Raw genomic sequence first — 10,052 nt, 5'->3', positions numbered from 1 at the left:
GACAAGATGTGAAACCTACAGGAAGAATCATTTAGATGTTGAAGGAAAATAATTTGATCAGTGACATAGTGATATTATCAGTGATACAATCATATAGTGATATCTGATAATATCAATCTGCATATTAGCAAACATTTCTATTGATAATTTAAATGACAAATATCAGACGGGTAGCCGTGTTAGTCTGAATCTGTAAAAAGCAACAGAGGGTCCTGTGGCACCTTTAAGACTAACAGAAGTATTGGGAGCATAAGCTTTCGTGGGTAAGAACCTCACATCTTCAGAGGATAAATGGACACAAGTCAGATATCAGGAATGGCAATATACAAAAACCTGTAGGAGAACACTTCAACCTCCCTGGCCACACAATAGCAGATGTTATGGTAGCCATCTTACAGCAAAAAAACTTCAGGACCAGACTCCAAAGAGAAACTGCTGAGCTCCAGTTCATTTGCAAATTTGACACCATCAGATCAGGATTAAACAAAGACTGTGAATGGCTATCCAACTACAGAAGCAGTTTCTCCTCCCTTGGTGTTCACACCTCAACTGCTAGCAGAGCACCTCACCCTCCCTGATTGAACTAACCTCGTTATCTCCATATTGATTTATACCTGTCTCTGGAGATTTCCATTACTTGCAACTGAAGAAGTGAGGTGCCTCTGTTGCTTTTTAAATGACAAACACCCTCCGCTTCCACTGATCTCAGCAAGAGACAAGGGCACTGAGCACGTTGTAGGATCAGTCCCATAAACATTTGCTAAAGAAACTGCATTGGAATTTGGTTTTCGTAATCACTGTTTGGTGTCATCATTCAACTAAGTAGATCAAAATTACTTTCCAGGTGTCATTTTCCTGTTGCTATGATCAGAGTGCACGTGGTTACAAGGCTCAGATAAGAAATAATGTATCTGAATTTGCTGGTGGTGGTAGTATTAATGGTATTTCAAAGCTAGTAAAATTGGGAGCATTTACAGAAAGGAAAAAGAGGAATTACACCTGAATGAAGATAAGAGCATAAAATAATGAAAAGGGGAAAAAACACTTTTAGCAGAACACTTCAAATATACTCAGATAAATCATACATTTACACTGAAATGTCACCGTAATGAATTCACCTTGCCCTGCCAGCCAAATGCCAACCTAATCTTTGAGTTTGTATATGTCGAGGGGTCTGTGGTGCTGCTAGGCTTGCCCAGAGTTTCTGAAAAATGCTGACTGCAGTGAAAATAATTTTTAGTTTTTATTGTTAACTGAAAGGCCCTTTCACTTGTGCACTCCTGGCTACCCTTTTCATATAGCATAACAGTATTTCAGAGAGGAAAATACTATTTTGTAAAGGTACCATGTAAAATGGGGAAATAGTTCACAGGCCATCCAAAAACATCAGCACATAATCCAGAAAAAACTCTCATTCCTATAGCGTCTAAAATGGAAACATCTTTATGCTCTACTGATTTCTTTAATGCAGCAACTCCCGGAGAGCAGATCTATCAAGACATCCCACAGAGAGCGAGATGGAGAGAAATGCTTTCTGAGTGGGAGAACCAGACAATTGATATATTACCAATGTCAGTCTTCAAGCTGTGTTTGCATGTTGTCATTTGTATTCCTTGGTTACTAGCAGTGTAATGCCAGGGTAGCTCAAGGACTCTACATGCTGCTGTTCTCAGAATCTGATACACTGTAGCAATCAGGACAAAGTGGAGCCACCATCAACATAATATTTGTTGGTCTTCTGTTCTGCTTGACTTCTGCTTTGATTTGTGTCAGAACTGCACCTTTCTAATTTCTCCTACTCTGTTATCTCATCCCAGAAGCTGTAGGGATTGTTGTGGAGTATTAAGAAGTGAAAAACGATTGTCAGTCACTGTTCCAGGAACAGAGATCAATAAATGAATGAATGCAAGGTATAGTTGTACAGAATAAAGAGGCTAACTCTGACATTGGAAGCCCAGGCTAGTGTTGTTACGCTGTAAAGATGCAGTAGATTATGCGATAGGCAGACATTAGGCATTTCAATATGTCTGATTAATTTCTCCTCTCTTTAAAAGATGAATATAGTTTCAAAAATGGAGCCTTTGTATGCACCTATAGAACTTGAATATACCCTTGTTATAGCATTAGTTCTTGGTTACCCTGGGATACTAAACTCAGCAAGATTCAGGTAAGAGCTATCTATTAGAAAATAGCAAAAACTAAAAATTCCTGCTTTGGTATATATTCCCCCAATGCTAACAAAAGCATTAAGTGGAGCGAACCAGCATGACTCTGGGCTTAGCACCTCTGCACCACCTGCTTAAACTCCTGTAGATGCCAGAAGAATGAATCCTAAATGAAAAAGGTGCCCACAGTAGAAAGAACAAACAGTCCCCTCCTGTTACCAACCCAATTCATCATAAAGATAAATCTGCCTAGTAATGACCCAGAATCAAACCAATGTCTCTCCTAAAGCCCTAACTAAATCCATCTCACCACATCCCCTCCTGGACATTTTTCTTTCAGTCTCCTAACTCCTCAATCCATGCCATCCTTGCCTTCTGACTCAGCCTTGCAGCTGCTGCAGCAAAGTCTGATGTTAGCACAAGATCAGTCTATGGTAAAAAAAAAAAAAAAAAAAAAAAAAGTTATAAAAGGTTGCTTCACTCAAATGCCATAAATTGCCAAAGCATCAACTACTGTTTCCCTGCAGTATCTCATGAACATTCTTTGTCCAAAATATTTTAAAGAAAGTAGATGAGTTAAGGGCTTAATTCACTTGAGACTCTCTTAACATACAAATTTCATAATTGCATATCGGTCTCCTTTCACATTCTACTACTGGTTACATATCTGATCATGGGGAAAACAACTACTTTTCACCTTTTAAGGTCAATACATAAATCCACATGCTTAACCTTTTTTATTCACTTGGTAAACTGTTGTGGAGAGGAGACTCAATGAGACATTTTTATCAGTTGGAAGTCCTCCTAAAAGAGACTCATGAAATAAGAGAAGCTATTGCCAGTGTCCAAAAAGAGGGGGCAGGAGGGAAGCTACTGGTTGAGAGGATATTAAATTATTTGTTTCCTCAGTTCTGAGCCTTATAATCTAGGGTAAAGGAAGGGAATTGATGGTAGCAACAGCATTGTTCCTTAAGGGGAATGTGACTGAAACGGAATTTTATATAACTCCGCTTACAGCAGAGAATAAAGAACTATAGATCTTCTGGAATGTAACTGTGGCAAAGAAGCACCTAAATAATGTGAAAGAAAAAGAGGGTACAGAAGCTCATGGCATGGAGTTGTGAGACACTGACTATGGCACTTCATTAATCTTTGGTTTTCGTTACCTGATTTACAGATGGTTCTGAATAAGGGCTTGTGCTCCAGGTTAACTCTATGTTAACATTCTTTATTTTTATTGAATGTTTGGTTTGCTGTCTCTGTAGAGGAAAAACAGGCTATGAATAGTGACAATGGGATATAACAGTTTATATTTGCCAATGCACTTTGTAAAATAATTAGTCTGAAAGCAAAGAATCAAACTAGAGAATATGTGCTAAGTAGAAAAATCATCCAGCACAATGAACTGGGAAAAGTTTGGCAGTTATTGTGGAAAAAATCATTGAAACCATCAGTCTAATGCACAGCAGCAGTAAGGGGGGGGAAAAGGCAAATGAGATACCACATTTCTATGTACTAGGCCGTGTGAGCAGAATACAAAACAAGAGAGGTAATATGATTTACTGTATAAGCAATAGGCCCCATCCTGTGCAGTATTAGTCACCGTATCACATGAAGGGTATTAAAGCAACAAAGATAACAGGTCTCAACTGAGTAAATTATGAGGCAATTTTATTGGACCTGGGAATATACTTATAGGACAAGAGAAGACTTCATTCTGACCTAATAGAAACTGAAAATTATGAAAGGGATTGATAAAACTCATAAAAGTAAAATTTTAACACTGGCAAGGCATTCATAAACTAGGGGTTATGTTACAAGTAAGTGAGCAGCAACTAAGGCTGGTCTACACTACCGCGATAAGTCGACCTAAGTTATGCTACTTCAGCTATGTGAATAACATAAATGAAGTCAACGTAGCTTAGGTCAACTTACCCTGGTGTCTACACAGCGTTGGGTCAACAGGAGATGCTCTCCCGCTGACTTACCTTACACTTCTCATGGAGCAGGAGTACTGGGGTCAAAAGGAGAGCACTCTGTCATCGGCTTAGCGGCACTTCACCAGACCCGCTAAATTGACACCACTGCATCGATCGCAGCAGTGCCGATATACCAGTAAGTGTGTAAACATATCCTAATTAAAGAATTCAGGCAGCGCTATTCCATTCAAATACTAATAAATTTGAGACAATTAGATCTATTTCTGGGGAGATGGGGAATTAAAAAGTATGGTGAAAATGCATATAGGTAAGAAAAGATATTGGGGTAACAGTGGGGTGGTTTGTTTTTCTCGGTTCCTGACATTTCTTATGTTCACCCATTTTCAGTGGGTACAGGCTGCTGTTTTGGTTTTCTTTTTGTCTATGATACTGACATGAACAGACATAACTAAAGGACCAGTTTTGCATTCTGAATATTGCACTCTTGAGTTCAGTGGAAGTTCTGGTAGCATAAGTAATGTAGGTTCAGGACCACAGGGTCTTATTAAATTATGGCCTGATTTTCAGAAGTGCTAAGCATCTACAGCTCAGATTTATATGAACAGCCAATGTGGGTGCTCTGCACCTCTGACAATCATGCCCTTGATTTCTGAACTTCCCAATCATAGTGCCAGATTCATTCATTATATTTCCACTGAAGTCACATGAGGGATGAATTTCAGAAGGGACCATGATGATCATCTAGCCCAACATCCTGTTTAACACAAGGCAATGGAACTTCCCCAAAATAATTCCTAGAGCATATCTATTAGAAAAACATCAAATCTTAATTTAAAAATTGACTGTGGTGGAGAATCCACCACAACCCTTGGTAAATTGTTCCAATGGTTAATTGCTCTTGTAGTTAAAAATTTACATCTTATTTCCAGTCTGAAGTTGTCTAGCTTCAACTTCCAGCTATTGGACTATATTGTACCTTTCTCTGCTAGGCTGAGGAGCCCATTATTAAATATTTGTTCCCTATGTAGGTACTTATAGGCTGTTATCAAGTCATCCTTTAACCTTCTCTTTGTTAAACTAAATAGATTGAGTGCTTTGAATCTATCACTATAAGGTTTTCTAATCCTTAAATCATTCTTGTGGCTCTTCTCTGAACCCTCTCCAATTTATCAACATCCTTCTTGAATTGTGGACACCAGAACTGGACACAGTATTCCAGAAGCGGTCATATCAGTGCCAAATACAGAGGTGAAATAACCTCTCTACGACTACTTGACTTTCCCCTGTGAGCCTTTCCTCACAGGCTCACATTAGCTCTTTTGGCTGTAGCATCACATTGGGAATCAAGTTCAGCTGATTATCCACCACAACCCCCAAACCCTTTTTTAGAATCACTGCTTCCCAGGATAGAGTCCCCCATCCTGTAAGTAAGGCCTATATTCTTTGTTCCTAGATGTATACATTTACATGTAGCCATATTAAAATACATATTGTTTGCTTGTGCCCCATTTACCAAGTGATCCAGATCACTCTCTATTAGTGACCTGCCCTCTTCATTGTTTACCTCTCCCCCAATTTTTGTGTCATCTGCAAACTTTATCAGGTGATTTTATGTTTTTTTCCAAATCATTGATAATAATGTAAAATAGCGTAGGGCCAAGAACTGATACCTGTGGGACCCCACTGGAAACACACCCACTCAATGATGATTTCCCATTTACAATTACATTTTGAGATCTATCCGTGATCCAGTTTTTAATTCATATAATATGTTCCATGTTAATTATATACAACATCAGGACAACATCCTGGAAAAGGAAGTTGAGAGATCCCACATTAAAGAAGGTTCCTCTGAAGTGGTCTGGTGTTGGTTTCTATTACTTTGCTATTATACAGTCAAACTGACAGACATTGGATGTGCAGTGAAAATAGTTACCACCACACTGGGGTGGACAGGACCTTAGACTCTACTGCTGCTGCTGCAGTTACCACATCTGGAAGGACTTCTACATGAATCTTCAATCTGTTAGGTGCTAGTTGAAGCAAGTAATCTATTGCTAGTGGGAAATTCTCTTATTAGGGAGAAGTGAACTCAAACTTTTCTGCAAGGGATCTTTTGACTCTCACCTGATGGCTCTTAAGGATGAAAAAAGAAATATATATTCTTTAAATCAAAGGTGATCTGTTTTTAGAAGCATATTTTGACTCTGAAGGGTGTAGCACTTGGGAGGGTTACAATTTCCAAGAGCCACACAATAATCAAAATGCTCAAAGCAGAGGCAAATACAAATTAATGGTGGAGTCATGGATCTGATCTGTGAGTCCATCCCTGTGGGTGAATCGGGGGTCATGGATTCATATGATTGGCATCCATGGAGGGGTCCGACCATGAAGGAAATGTGAGGCCAGGAAAGTAGAAGAATGAAGACAGGATGAGGCTAGGTCATATAGTACACCTGATTGTTGGCCCTGCCTGCCTCTTCTGTCTCCTCTTGTTTGAATTGAGTGCACTACCGTGCTATGCATTATGAAGTGAGACTGAAGAAGCCCCAGTTCTAACAAGAGGAGACTGTAAAGACAAACATGAGATGTATACAGCTGGCCAAACACAAAGGCAGCTGGGCCCTCTGTACTCATATGAACCAGTGTTCATCTCTCCCACCCCCGTCCTCTGGCAGAGAACACTGTAATTATGTGGGAGAAGATAGCTTCACAGTGTGTATGTGTACCATAGGAGAAGAGGTATCCGCTATGTGTGCATATATATCTAATGTGTGTGGGCCCTCTCTGTATGAGGACATGGGGGAACACCATGTATGACTGGAATGGAGAGTAAACAGCAAAAGGGGTAGGGGATGGCAGGGGAATGAAGAGATGAGGTTAGGAGGACAAACAGGTGTATGGAGAGAAAGAATATGTCAATAGAATTATAGACTCGTAGGACTGGAAGGGACCTCGAGAGGTCATCTAGTCCAGTCCTCTGCACTCATGGCAGAACTAAGTGTTATCTAGACCATCCCTGACAGGTGTTTGTGTAACCTGCTCTTAAAAATCTCCAATGATGGAGATTCCACAACCTCCCTAGGCAATTTATTCCAGTGCATAACTACCCTGACAGTTAGGAAGTTTTTCCTGATGACCAAGCTAAACCGCCCTTGCTGCAGTTTAAACCCATTGCTTCTTGTCCTGTTCTCAGAGGTTAACAAGAACAATTTTTCTCCCTTCTCCTTGTGACAACCTTTCACGTACCTGAAAACTTCCCTCATAGGTCATGTTTTCTAGACCTTTAATCATTTTTGTTGCTCTTCTCTGGACTTTCTCCAATTCGTCCACATCATTCCTGAAATGTGGTACCCAGAACTGGACACAATACCCCAGTTGAAGCCTAATCAGCATGGAGTAGAGCAGAAGAATTACTTCTCGTGTCTTGCTTACCACACTCCTGCTAATTCATCACAGAATGATGTTCTCTCTTTTTTTTTTTTTTTTTGCAACAGTGTTACACTGTTGATTCATATTTAGCTTGTGATCCACTATGACCCCTAGAACCTTTTCCACAGTACTCCTTCAGAGGCAGTCATTTCCCATTTTGTATGTGTGTGACTGATCGTTCCTTCCTAAGTAGAGTACTTTGCATTTGTCCTTATTGAATGTCATCCTATTTACTTCAGACCATTTCTCCAGTTTGTCCAGATCATTTTGAATTTTAATATTCTCCAGAGCACTTGCAACCCCTCCCAGCTTGGTACTGTCCACAAACTTGATAAGTGTATTCTCTATGCCATTATCTAAATCATTGATGAAGATATTGAACAGAACTGGACCCAGCACTGATCCCTGCAGGACTCTGCTTGATATGCTCTTCCAGCTTGACTGTGAGCCACTGATAACTACTCTCTGGGAATGGTTTTCCAACCAGTTATGCACCCACTTTATAGTAGCTCCATCTAGGTTGTATTTCCCTACTTTGTTTATCAGAAGGTCATGCAAGACAGTATCAAGCCTCATTAAAGTCAAGATATACTATATCTACTGCTTCCCCCATCCACAAGGCTTGTTACCCTGTCAAAGAAAGCTATCAGGTTGGTTTGACATGATTTGTTCTTGACAAATCCATGCTGATTGTTATTTATCACCTTATTATCTTCTAGATGTTTGCAAACTGATTACTTAATTATTTGCTCCATTATCTTTCCAGGTACTGGAGTTAAGATCACTGGTCTGTAATTCCCCAGGTTGTCTTTATTTCCCTTTTTATGGTTTGGCACTACCTTTGCCCTTTTCCAGTATAAGTAAGTGAGAAATAGGGAACTACTAAGGGTTATAGGGGAAAGGAGAGAGAAAAGAGCCAGAGGAAGTAAGAAAAGGGTGAGAGATAAGGGGACAGAGAAGGAAGAAAGGGATGAGTAAGGATAAAAAATAAAGAAGTCAGTCAGGAAGAACCCCTAAAACTTTCTCAGGCAGGCTCCCACTCACTGGTCTGCAGCCTAGGAGGAAGCCATGCTGAAAAGAGTAGAGGTTTTTGGTTTTGTTTTTAATGGCTATCATTATCCAGGTTCTGGAAATCTGGAGGGATGTACTTGCCAGGTAAGAATGAAGACTGGGTGGTATGTGGGGGCAGCTGGCTGAGCGCAGATTTGTTTGTTTGTTTGTTTGTGGTAATAGTGGTGTCTATTATACAGGGAAGACTATGGTTTTCTGCACTAATATGTACCTTGCAATTGTTGTGTGATTGGTAGATATATCAAGTCAATTCCCTGAAGGACATTCATGTTGATGCTACCAGTTTGAGTAATCAAGTAGTTGATTTTTCAAGGCTCCGAGTTTTCTCTGGGAAAAAAATCCTTAGGTTCATCTTTCAGTGATGGATATTTGATTTCTAAATGTCACAGCAATTACTAAGGCTTCAGACTCTTAGCACTTTTGAATGTGTTACACATTGTGGTTTGAAATCAATCAATGCAAAGCCATCCATCATATATTTGCCATTATATTTCCACGTTTTTTTTTCACCTTTCTTAGTCATCATTGGAATAACCTGCCACTGTCCTTTTCATGAAACAATCCATCTTTCTGAATCATCCCTCAGTTAGAACTAAGCTCCAACAAAGACGGAATGACATATGCAATGTGAATGAGTGAATCTCAGCAATGCCCTCAGACCCTAGCGATTACAGCCAATACATCCCATGTTTCAGTTCAGTGACATATTTTGTGATGGTCTATGTGCAGAGGGTCTTGATCCCCTTCTCTCCATGAGGGTCCAGGGACGGAAAAAGACTGCCAAGAATCACCTCCCTTTCTACATAATGGAAAACAAAGTATGGCGTGTTCTCTCAGCATGTAGAATAGGAGAGTGGGAATGGTCCTACCAAATAGATGTAGTGTCATCAGTATTCCAAGTGAGCACATATATCAATCAACAAAGGCGGCATGGGTTTGACAACTATCAGTATGTTAGAACTCTGGGAAATTGAAATGGGAACTGAAGAGTCTGACTTGAAGAAGTAACGCTTTTCTTACAGTTTGGAAGTATCATCAGCATGAAGACTTCTGGCCACAGGACCCATTCAGATTACAAATGGTCACACAACAGGTACTTGCCAGTTAGCAACTTCAAAATGCATAGATCAGCTTACTATTGGTATTTTGGCCCATATATTACTTGTCCTACTGAAGCACAGCAGCAGTAGAAAATCATGAAAGGGTTTTATGATCTGACCCACTTTCCATCTGTCCTGGGTGCAATCAATTACACCTGATTTCCACATCAGAATGAAAGAAGCCTTAGAAATAGAAGTTTTCAGCTCCATAAATATGCAGGTGGTGTGTGATGGCCAATATATTATTATTGATGGATTGACAAAAAATATTGGTGTGATGGTGTATACACCCCTCACTGATGAGGAAGGCACCAAAGAGACTCTGTGTATGGGGGTGGCCCTGC

This window comes from Malaclemys terrapin, chromosome 5, assembly GCF_027887155.1.
Source record: "Malaclemys terrapin pileata isolate rMalTer1 chromosome 5, rMalTer1.hap1, whole genome shotgun sequence".
NCBI lineage: Eukaryota > Metazoa > Chordata > Testudines > Emydidae > Malaclemys > Malaclemys terrapin.
The sequence above is the reverse complement of the archived record's forward strand: the minus strand, read 5'-3'. Positions refer to the sequence as shown.